This window comes from Pinus tabuliformis, chromosome 1_1 (genome assembly GCF_031772625.1).
Source record: "Pinus tabuliformis cultivar Carrire ecotype Pingquan chromosome 1_1, CPIR1, whole genome shotgun sequence".
Lineage (NCBI taxonomy): Eukaryota > Viridiplantae > Streptophyta > Pinopsida > Pinales > Pinaceae > Pinus > Pinus tabuliformis.
Window position 1 is genome coordinate 282,277,665 of NC_142297.1, and position 12,526 is coordinate 282,290,190.

At 40.9% G+C, this 12,526-nt stretch overlaps 1 pseudogene; it reads right to left on the minus strand.

The window, feature by feature from the left end:
- Positions 1–3,402: 3,402 nt before the first annotated feature.
- LOC149212635 (replication protein A 70 kDa DNA-binding subunit B pseudogene) lies at positions 3,403–3,714 on the minus strand (annotated as a pseudogene).
- Between the last annotated feature and the right edge of the window lie 8,812 nt (positions 3,715–12,526).

Sequence of the window (12,526 nt, forward strand, 5' to 3'; positions counted from 1 at the left end):
TTAGGGATCCTGTGAGTGTGGTAGTTATCCTTATTAGTTCTTGTTGCGGTTGATTATTTGCATACTTTGCAGTCCATAATTACGCCCATGGCTTCTGTGGGCAGGATACCCATTGCCACCAAATCCATGCTCCCATCAAAGTATTGTTGTGTTGTGGATCACGTAAGCCTAGACCCCACTAATTTTTAGGCTTTCAAACCTTTTTCCCATTTAACTAACGCCCATTTTCTGTTTTGTCCCGTGGAGCCCCATAAGAAATTGCATTACAGAATCCCGATTCTCTTCAGCACCCATTTCGATGCAGCGAGAATTGAGAAGAGATAGAGGCATTGATTGTAGGACTGCCTTTATCAGGACTAATCTACTTGCCATGTTGAGAGTTCTGTATGTCCAAGAGAGGAGCCGACTTTCCATCTTCTCAAGGAGTTGATGCTAGGAAGCATGCTTTAAGGCTGAGTCTATGAGAGGGGCGCCTAAATACTGAGACGGAAGCTTGGCTTGAGAGAATCCAATGATTCAACCAATGATTCTTTGGGTGGGAATAGGAGTATGGAAGAAACAAATTTGAGACTTGGCAGTGTTTATGGTAGTGCCAGAGGCTTTTGAGAATGTATCTAAAAGAGCTTTAAAGTTGCGGGCCTCACTTACAGAAGGATGACCAAAGAGCATATTGTCATCAACAAATTGTTGATGGGTAATAGTAGGGGATCCGTGGACAGAGAGTCCTCTAAGATCATGGGAATGAACGACATGCTTTATATGACGGCCCAGACCCTTAGCCATAATGATAAAAGGAAAAGGGGATAAAGGGTCACCTTGACGAATTCCTCTGGAAGGGTGGTATGGTTTAGAGGGGATCCCATTGACAAGAACAGAGCAAGGTGGGGAGGAAATTAGGGTCATAATCGATCTAACCCAAGTCGGGCTAAATCCAAAGGCTGTTAGCATCTGGTTTATGTAGGTCCATCTGAGTTTATCAAAGGCTTTGGAAAGGTCGATTTTCAATAGCATACCTGCCTGTTTGTTTTTCTTTAGAGAATGGATGGTTTCATGAGTCAATATAATACCATCCAGAATTTGACGACCTTCTACATAACCAGATTGCTCTGGTGAGATGAGAAGAGGGAGGAGCGGTTTGAGGCAATTGGCTATGACTTTCAAGAGAATTTTGTAGATGACATTGCAGAGTGCAATAGGCCTGAACTTCTCCGGAGTGCTTGGTTGCGCTACTTTGGGAATAAGGGCGATGAAAGTTGCATTGAGTGAAGGAAGTAACCAATGCATTACTCTTGATTCTTCGACCACATTCCAGACATCTGCTTTGATTAAGTCCCAAAAGTGATGGTAAAAGTTGGATGTGAAACCATCAGGTCCAGGCGCTTTCCCATCCTTCAATTGATTTGAAGCCTCTTCGACCTCCGTGATGGTGACTGGTCTTAGCAATAACTGATTATGCTCCTCTGTGATGAGTTTAGGAATATGCTGAAGTATCTCATTGATAGCACGCTGTCTGTCTGTGGGCTGCTCTTGATGAATAGTTTTGAAGTGATTTGTGAGCTCTTTCTCTATGTCTTCTTGTTTCTCCATTTTGTCTCCCTGTGAGTTTTGAATGTGTGAGATTGTATTATTCATTCTTCTTTGTATAGTTGTATGATGAAAAAATTTGGTGTTTCATTCCCCTTCTCTTAGCCATCTGATTCTTGACTTCTGTCTCCAGAGTAGTTCCTCTTGTCTGCTTCTTTCATCTAGTTGTGTTAGCAGGATTTGTTCCTGTATGGCATGTTCCTCTGTTCTGCCTTCTAGGATGATCTTCTACTGTAGTGTTGGACACCTAATCCTAAAGGGTTAGTGTGGAAGCCAAAAAGACTAAGAAGTCCAAGAGACCTTGGGATCTGAAACCCAAGAGTCATATGTTGTACTATAAATGTATATCTCATGGTAATAAAAAATGTACCGAATGATTTATCTTTCATATTGTCTTGCTGTCCATGTGTGTTTAACATGGTATCAAAGCCACTTTTTTTTTCTGTGGCCTGTTATGTGCATGTCAGTCCTGGCCCTCTGCCATATTCTTTTCCAGCGCCACTGACATGCTGCCTCTGCCATATAACGCATCTGTCCTAGCCGTTCTGAGATGTCTGTCTTCCATATTATATTTATGAGACCTGCGTTCACTATCCATATATGCTCTGCATTCACTGTCCATATACGCTCAGCCTGAGACCTGCGTTCACTGTCCATATACGCTCAGCCTCTATTGTCCGGATTATTGCAACATCGATGGCATGGCATCTACAACCTCTCTGACTTTCTTCTCATCTATTTGTGGAAGTGAAATCTTAATCCTCGCAGATTTGCAGGTGAAGCTACCATTGAATTCAAACTTATTTGAATAACGCATCATTTCAAAATACATCTGCTACGTTGAATAACGCATCTGTCATCTACGTATCTGTCATAACACATCATTTCCAAATGCATCTGCTACGTTGAATAACGCATACATCTGCTACGTATCTTTCATAACGCATCATTTCCAAATGCATTTGCATGCACCTCCCACAGCAGTAGCAGGCTGCCACAATAACGCTGCATTGTCCCTGCCATTGCGATTACGGCCTTCCTTACTGGATAAGCGTTCAACTTCGATTCGATTCCCATTAGAGCCATCCCCTGCTTGAAACGCATGGTGGTAAGATAGCAACCCTTTCACAATCTCTACGCTTGGCTATCACAGTCCAGTCCAAGTTAAGTCGCTGGAATTGGCTGCCGTTCATTCGACAAAAACTTCGATCTTGACCTCTGCTCCCTCGAGTTGAAACTGGAGTATGTATGGTCGTGTTCCTTTCTCCTTTGGAGTCAAGAATTGTCGATTGGCCTGCGGGGGTCTCGATCCTTTTGTTTGATGACGTGAAGTGGAATTGGTTATTGAGGCTACTGCTGCGCATCGCTGATACAGTATTGTTCTTAGCGTGACAGACCCCCGCAGGGAGTTTATCTCTTTCACTCGAAATTGTAGTCTTGTTGGTTCTATTACGAGGTGCATTGGAGTCATGTGCTTTCATTCTTTAAGTATGGTTTGCATGGAGCGGTGTTACATGTTTTGGCTATGGTGCTAAGTGGCACGAGTTTGCTCCATTTTCTGGTGTGGCCATCTTCGAATGTCTCCATCATTATGTTGTTAGTTTGTAAGGCGTCTAGTTCTTGCGAAGTGTGTTGCACATAGAATAACACCCCGTGCGATACTCATTTAGCACCTTTTTTATTCCACTGCATCAAAGACAGTCCATTGCGCTCCCTCCGAGCTCCAAATGACAGCACCTCCTAAAGGTGAAATTGTGCAGAAGATTGGGTTTGCATGTTGCCACGCACTCACTCCAAAGAAATCGGAACCCACTAACTCTAAGCATGGGTTTTCATTTTTGAGATTTCTTCTAACAAATACTTGCATTCACCAGTCCAATCCACGGGGTTACATGAACGAACTGTAATGCGTTGCCTCATCTCATTCATGTATTCGGACTGTGCTACGCTGATACGAAGGATGTGACGAACCCACATAGCCTTCTTAAGCTCTATCTGGTATGCCTTCTGATCCGCTTCCTCAGATCTAATAGCTAGCTCATCTGCTGTATGCTGAAGGATTTGCTTTGCTAGGTCATTGAAAACAGAAAGCCAGGCTTCACCACTTGAATCGGATGCCTTGACCACCATAATATACCTTAGGCTGCACTCAGTTTCATGCTTCTGACAACAAAAGTGCCCAGTCGTAATGCAGGTCCGTGGAAGCGTAAAACAAAGAAGTAAGGAACGCGTATAAAAGGGTTGTCTACACATGTTATGTTTGGGGCAAACCAGCACACATTAAATTTCACTATTCCATCCATTTACAGATCATAAGAGCCAATCAACAGGTCCAATCGTGCCAATCTCCAACATTTGGTGTGAAGGGGATTTTAGTGGGGTCGGTTGCTTCGACCATCAAATTGCTGTGGTGTTCACTTTTGTATTATGATTGCTAATATATTTGGTTCTCTTGCTCTTTCTCATCTTTCCACAAGTCGTTTGTATGCGCTTTTTCTAGGAGGTGTTTTTTGGCAGAGGCTTTTGTGTGGCTGAAGTGAAGCCGAGAGAACTCTTGCACAAGGAGCAGAGTATGCTATATTTTACAGGCTACTGAATTCATTTCTTGCAGCGAGAATAAAAATGCAGTAAGGTCCATCGTCAACATTGTCAAGCAACATTTGTCCTTCTTTCTTTGCAAGATCATTCCAGAAACTCACTACCACTGTCTTCTTGCTTTCATCTGCAATTGTAATATCACGCTTGGGGATTTCTTCATTGTTGCTTAGAACTGGTGATACACTCCCAAAGTTGTGCTTATATTATGGAATATGGGTTCCTTCCTCAACTGCTTCTTCAACTTCTGAATTTGCATGCAAAGTAATCATTTGCTACTGTCTTGAATTGTTTGTAGAAACTTGAAATATATGTTATAGATTTGCAATCAAGGATTGCAATTATGCATACAATGATGATGAAGATTGAAGGTGTAATATCAAGTCTATGGTGTCTGAAATGGAATGAAATTATTTATGTTCTTGACTTCAAGCTTTGAGCAGACCCAAAGAAATTCACATTGGTCTTCCTATTTGAAGGGGTTTTGAAATTCAAGTTTGGCGACTGAAATACATAGATATTCAAGTTACAAGACAAGTGTTATGACTTCTGCAAATGTTTGGGTTGTCGTATGTTGATCTAGATTTTTGAAGAACCAGGTTCTCTACTTCCCAGCTACTTCTTTATTACAATTTGTTGGCTAAGATGTTTTTTCTGTGTAATTTTGCACAGAATGTGTTCATGGCATGAAATTGCATTGTATATGGAAGTATATTGAGAAGCTACATACTTGAAGATTTTTTGAAGACAAAGTGGTACACCAATCAATTTTTTTGCAGTGATATTATTGTGAAATGGATAGAATGGGTGTTGTATTAGAATTAATTAACACTCTAATACATTCTACCACGGACAATACAATTATGATTGATAAAGCCATTGTCGCAAACATTCAAATCTGTTTGAAAAATGTACAAGAAAATATTGAGTTTTTGCAGCTGGAAACAAAGCTACAGCAGGAAGAATTACAGCAGCAGAGTCATCATTCTGAACCTGTTTCTGTTCAGAACAATGAAGCAGACTCCCATAAACAGCAAGTCAATATTGTTCAAGTTCATTTAGATTCAGTACCCAATAAAGCAACAAGTGTACATGCAGATGCAGAAACTCAGTCTGCACTTCCCAAGCCCATCATCAGACCTTGGGAACAACTTGTCCACAACAAGCATAAAACTGGTCTTGGATATGACAAGGACTTGTCCTTTCATATTCCAGACTACTCAAAGCCCATTCAGTTTCAGAGTGCTGGATTTATTCATGACAGTTCACCTGCTTCTCATGACAGTTCAGCTTCAGCTGTTCCAGATTCTGCCCCTCTTCCACAACAACAACAAAAACAACAGATTGAGAAATACCAACACTGTGACCGAGTTGGCCATTTGAAAGATCACTGTTTTGATCTTCATCCATGTAAGCACTGTCATAAAACCAGTCATTCTTCACACAGATGCTTCAGAAATAAACGTCCTGCAAGAACAAAGATTCATCTTGGATGGATCGCTTCTTGGCAATGGGCATCAACAGCCAAGAAGATATTCCAAACGCATGTTAGAACTTGTTCTAGAGTATTGAACAGTCTTGCAGTTGAGTTTTCTCCATCATCTCACCTTGTATCTGACAGGGGGGGAAATGATGATCATCTACAAGCTTCAAAGTCACATCAAGCGAGCCTGAGCCACAACCTGCCACACCAGTTTCAGAGTTGTAGCTAGAGACAAGATGCCTGAACATGCCTTCAGTTGGCGATCTGGGAAACTTCCTCTAGCAGAAGACTCCAGTTTCTTGCCAGTTTTGGAAGAATTCCAGGAATTACAAAGTTGTTGGTCATCCTTAAACCATCGCAGATTAAGAACACTTCCTCTAGCAGAAGACTCCAGCTTCTTGCCAGTTTTGGAAGAGTTCTAGGAATTGCATTAAGCATTCCAGAGTTGTTGGTCATCCTTAAACCATCACAGGTTGAGACTTCCCTTTTCAGGTTGAAGTTTTACCTTTTATGCGGGGTGAGACCTCCCTTTTATGGTTGAAGGTTTCCCTCTTTAAAACAATAGGATCACTTCCTTTAGCAGAAAACTTCAGTTTCTTGCCAGTATTGGAAGAGTTCAGGGAACTGCACTAAGCGTTCCAGTGTTGGTGGTCATCCTTAAACCACCGCCCTTTTTGACCAACATTTCATAGAGCACATTCAGCCTAGTGTTGCCATGCATTTTTTCACATTTTGTATTACAGCTCTTTTCTGGACTCATACATAACCCTTCGGATTAAGGGGGGGAATGTTGGACACCTAATCCTAAAGGGTTAGTGTGGAAGTCGAAAAGACTAAGCAGTCCAAGAGACCTTGGGATCTGAAACCCAAGAGTCATATGTTGTACTATAAATGTATATCTCATGGTAATAAAAAATGTACTGAATGATTTATCTTTCATATTGTCTTGCTGTCCATGTGTGTTTAACATGTAGCTCTGTCATGCTCTGCTCAAGAACTTTTTTCTCTTGAAGGATGTTGCCAAATGTGGTGTAATTCCAGATTTTGATTTGTTTTTTGATATGCTTCAGTCTTTACTGGAATTGGTACATGAGTGAGCCACCATTGGGAAGGAAACTTTCCCACGCTGATTTGACCACTGTATTGAACTCAGGGTGGGTAAGCCAGAAAGCTTCAAACTTGAATGGTCTTCTATTAGATTTTCCGGGATTTTTCCATTGCAAAGAAATGGGCCAATGATCCGAGCCAACTAAGGGTAGGATAGAGGTGCATATATCACCACCAAGATGAAAAAAATTGTCTGCAATTAGAAATCTGTCCAACCTGGATGCTATTTGCTGAGTGCCAGCTCTTTTGTTGTTCCAAGTGTAGATGCCGTTATCAAAAGGTAAGTCTATTAGACCATTGTGTTGAATGTAGTCTTTGAAGTCATTGCTTTCTTTATCCAACTTTCGTCTGCCTCCCAATTTTTCTTCCAGCATTGTGATCATATTGAAGTCCCCTCCTGTGACCCATAGTGGATAAGGTCTTGGAGCATTAAGAATCTCCAATGTTTCTAATTGCCTAATTTTTTGCGTACTTTCCTGAGGGAAGTAAACATTGGTTAAATGTCCATGTATGTTGGTACCGATCAGGTGGAACATTGCTTGAATGAAATAGTGTGAGGCATGGAAATTGGTTAAGGATATATGCTGAGTGTTCCATGCTATGGCTAACCCTCCTGAGGCACCTGTTGCATCTATTGTTACTGCTTGACATCCTACCCAGGCTTTGGATAATATGGATTCTAATGTGCTGGTGTTGCATTTTGTTTCTTGCATGAATACAATGTATGGTTGTTCTTGCTGAATCATGTTCTTTAACATTCTGTACTTCCTGGGACCATTAAGTCCTCTTACATTCCATGAGATGAGCTTCATGGTTGACTAGTAGGTAGGGATCGGTAATATTTGGTCAACTTGGAGCACCTTCCCGACTCCACTAGCATTTCCCCAATTAATATGGTACGTTGTAGATCTGTTTTTCTACCTCTTTTCTTCCCATCTTTGATGATATGTTTCCCATCCCATTTGCCTCCTTGCTATATGCCCAAAGTATTATGCTGATGCATTCTTGTGAGCACTACTTCTAGATTTTCCAGTTGTCTGTCCGGTATTGTGTCGAACTCTTTCCTTTTGCATGCTTGCTCTAGACTGAAAATGTCTATTTCTCCAAGATCAAAGCTTTTTGGTTCTTCTTCCATTAAGCTTTGCTGACTGCTTCCCTCCTAATGGGTTGGTGGCTAAGAAGGTTCTGCTGGAGTATCATCAATGTCCATAATTTACCGGACCAAAGGGCTTTTTTTTGAACAGGGTTGGTGTTGAGTTGCAAGTATGAGGCATGATTTTCAGAGGAATTGGCATTTAAAGGATGACTGGCATTAGAGTGGATGATTGTGGGGGACAGATGGGTGGATGGAATGGAGCTTGGCTTTGCTGGCATAGGTGTGTTTGATTCAAGCTATTCTAGATTTGTTAGAATATCAAAGCTGTTGCTGGAGGATGGAAAATCAGAAGATGGAGTAGTGTTTTTTGGTGCTAAGGGAGGTTTTTTGGTATGCCTTTTCCTGTTGGCGACCTTGGTGAATCCCTCTGGATCAGACTTGTTTCCAGTTCTTGTGGTTTTAGGAGGCATGTTTAAGGGACAGTCATTAAATAGGTGACTGTGGGCATGGCATCTCCTGCATCGGAAGGGTACATGTTCATAGTCAAGGGGTTAAATCCATTCAAAGTCATCGTGCAGAAGACTTACCGAGTCCGGGAGCGAATGGCCCAGCTTCATGTAAACGCAGATCCGTGCATAGGATGTGTATCTTCGAAGCTTAGTTTTCTCTGTTTCCTTTATAAACTCGCCTAATCCATTTCCAATGGCTGTTAGTGAGCCCTCGTCCTAGTATTCCAGTGGAAGCGAGTACATGTAGATCCATATTGATGCACAGCTGAAATCTTCCTTATCTGGGTTGAATCTTTCGACCCAGTCTCGTAGATAAAGACCTGCTGCATTGAAGAAATAGGGTCCTCCATCTAGAACTCGATTCTGGTCTTCAAGGCAGTTGAATGTGGCTGTGAAGAAGCCCTTAGGGCCCAATTGTAGAGTTACATGACCTTTGGGCTTCCATTTTGAGGTGATCCGTCCTTGCAGGGATTTTTCAGTGGGTCAGTAACCGATGAATTTGCCAATCAGAGCATGATCTTTCATAAATTGTATTTGCACATTGATCCTGTGACTAGGTAGCTCGATCTTGGGCCTTTCTGTGGCAATGGGCTTACATGTGGATGATGAATCTCTCTTTGGTTTGCCAGATGTTGCTTGTTTGTCCTCCTTCTCGTATTCTAGATCTTCTTGTTCATTCTTCTCCGACTGCTGCGCAGGTCGTACCTCTGGCTTCTCTGCATTCTCAGTTGGGTTTTCATGATTATAATCTTTGGAGGGAGGCACTGATGCCTCCCCCATCGGACTGTTCATTGTCCTCTGTGTCCAGAATCACAGAGCCGGTCCAGACGAAAGATTTGTTTGGGCCTGAGAAGCTGCTTGCTCAGACTGTGCGCTGTGGAAGGGTTTGTTAGAAACCCTAGTTCCTTAGTTCTCCATTTAACTTAGTCAAACATTTGTTAACCCAACCAAAATCTATTGGAAAGCAGGTAAAAATGTGTTTAGATACCTTAGAGGCATGACTCAGTTTGGTCATTGGTACAAACGGATAGAGGGAGTGAAGTTGTAAGGCTTCACTGATGCATATTTGGTGGGGAGTCCATCCGAAAGGAAGATCACATCAGGGGGAATATTCAATATCGGGTCAACATCAATTTCTTGGTACAAAGGGAAGTAGAGATAAGTTACACTCAATTCAATAGAAGCATAGTACATGGCTACTAGTCTAGCAACTTGTGACTCTATGTAGATGAGGAACATCCTTGTTGGATTATTTGGTTAGCAGATGGATCCTATAATGATTTAGTGTGATAATCAGAGTTGTATCAAACTCTCTGAGAATCCATTTTTTCATGATCGTTCGAAGCATATCGACATCCTGTATTACCATCTACGAGATTGTGTTCAAAGGCGAATCATGTTGTTGGAGTACATTACTACAGAGGAACAAGATTTATACATATTAACTAAGGCACTGTTTATTTATATATGTATGTTCTTGAGGTTTATGTAAATTGCAAGTGAATAAAATGACTTTTTATGGTTCTTAAGTTAGATTCACAAACACATTTAAACATGAATTTAAACTCAAAATTTGTAGAAAATTGCGGAAAATACAACCATAACAATAACCAAAAAACAACAAGTGATGAAGGTGTTCACCCTTCCTAGGCTACGTCTCCTGGTTCAGCTTCCAATTCTTGGCCCTATATGATTATTCTCAATAAATGGTGATTAAAATATGTTAAAGTGATCAAATGGCTTCAATACCAGCTCCAATAGCTTCAGAGCTATCAAAATCCCCTGTTTAACCTATTTCTGCTACCAGAAAGACCAAAAACTGAGAAAGTTATGAGCTTCCTAAGTTCTGCTACTAGTTGACCTACAAATTCACCAAGTTCGGCAAACCATCCTACAATTTCGCCCCATTTTTTGCTAACAAGTGAAAAATTGACATACCTTTAGTGAAAATTGTGGGACCGTTAATTTATCCATTAACTCCTGTGTGTGCCGGTGGTCACATGGGCACTCTGTGTGACCTGGGGCTAACCCCCAAGGTTTAGCTCCCCTCCATATCAGCCCTTGGTCTTGGCGCTATGGTCGCATGGTTCTTTTTAAGGTTGGAGGGGCCGGGGCTAAACCCTGGCCCCTGATCCCGCCCCTGGTCTATGTGGGCATGATGACCAGGGGTGGGGCTGTCCCTTGGCCCCTTTACCATACCTCCGCCCTAACATAATGTTTAAATCAAACTTTTGGAGGTCCTTTTAATAAGGACTACATGTGGCATAGCGGTATTGGCGGAGATTAGTTGGTATGAGGTGCATGTTTCGATTCCTATGGAGTGCTATCCAGACCGCCCAAAAATTTTAGTGGCCACCGAGGTGTCACATGGCAGCCTATGGTTGGGCCATGTGGCAGCCTCTGATTGGTCCACGTCACACCAATTGTCAACCAATCAACTCCTAACCAGTCAGAACCACCTGGGCCTGCCACATTTCGAGCTTTGGTAGGCCTAATTTTATTTATTTATTTATTTATTTTTCAGCCAATCATGAGAGGTCACATGGAAACTTGCCACTGGTCCAAAATACGCAGTGAGAAGTACCTTTTTTGCCAAAATTTACTTGTTAGCCAAATCTAACATAACTCGTTTATGGGAGAATACGACGTCCTCTTTCTGTGAAATTATTTGCACCAAATTCATGATGATGAGATCTATGTGGTCGTTCAGGTTTCATGTAAATCTGACAATTTTCATTTTTGATCATATTTTTTAGCACTCGATTACTCCTCCACACTGGAAGCATTTGGACCCCAAAATATCTTTTATTACTGAAAAATTAGATGACGGTACCACCCCCTCACCCTTCCAGTCTCAATCCATTGGAATTTGATTGAATTCAACAATTTGAGCTTTTCATGAAAACTGATCTTTTTCCTTGATTCTGGAGACCCTGTCTTGTTGTTGTAGATACCATCTTGCTGCAATTTCCTAGAATTTGCAAAAAATAAAATTGTTCTTGAAGGAACAAACATATTCCCTCCTCGGTCGTCAATCAAAGGAAAATTAAACAACTTGAAATTCTTCTCACCTCAAACATTGTCGATATGACAATATTTAGCTTGTCTTGCCATGTACGTGGCTTGACTCTTGGCCAAGTATGTTCGCCATTGCCATGTGCCATTTTTAAACCCCCAAGAAGAACTTGTGGAACCTATGCCTTCTTTATCAATTTTCTTTGGCGCTTGCTTTTTGATCTTTTCACTCTTTAACACCGACATCTTGTTCCCTTCACTGTTCAACAATGATGTATGTTGCTGCAATTTTTCCTCATCTTATTTACCTCTTTTAGGAGGCAACATGTTAGAACCATGAAACAACTTATTACAACCATTAGCAACCTTAATTAAATCAGATTTTTCATTTGATGCATTTCCTTGAAAGGCCTTATTCACAACATCTTGATGCTTGAACATTAACAAAGCAAAATTTTGACTTGCATTCACAATTATCTTCATTTGTCCAGCATGCATAAGAGACAAAATCATCTTATTTTAATGAACTATAACCATACACTCAATTCCATTCTTGGCTAAGAGATACTTATTCTCAGGTCGATGAAAAATTGCTCTCCTATTATAAAGATATGGGCTTCCCAAAGCAATACCAGAAATCTCAAGTGGAACTACATCAAGTTCAACTTCATCCAAAATGTTTGCATTGATTGCAATTCTTAGGATACACTTCCTTGTCACCTACAAATTTGCATTCTTAGATATCCAGCCTAAAGGATAAGGTCTTGGATGTGGAATGGTTTCTATATTTAACTTCTTGACTAAGTCTTCATAAATCAAATTTGCTTGAGAACCACTATCAAATAGTGTGTCAATCTTGGTATGCTTTGAAACAACTCTAATGTGGAAAATTTCAATTCTTGTATCATCGTCTTGAGTATTAATAGAACAATTTGAACAAATAGCACTCACTATGTTCTTATCTTTCAAACCCATCGTTTTAATCTTGGTTTCATCTCCTAAATTTGAACCTAAGTCATGTTCTACAATTGCAGTTGTTTTATCCTTCTCTTTGTTTTTAGGTTTGTTGGGTTTCAACTCTGGATGGAGTTTCCAACAATGGTTTTCGTCATGGCCATTTTTCAAACAATGTTTGCA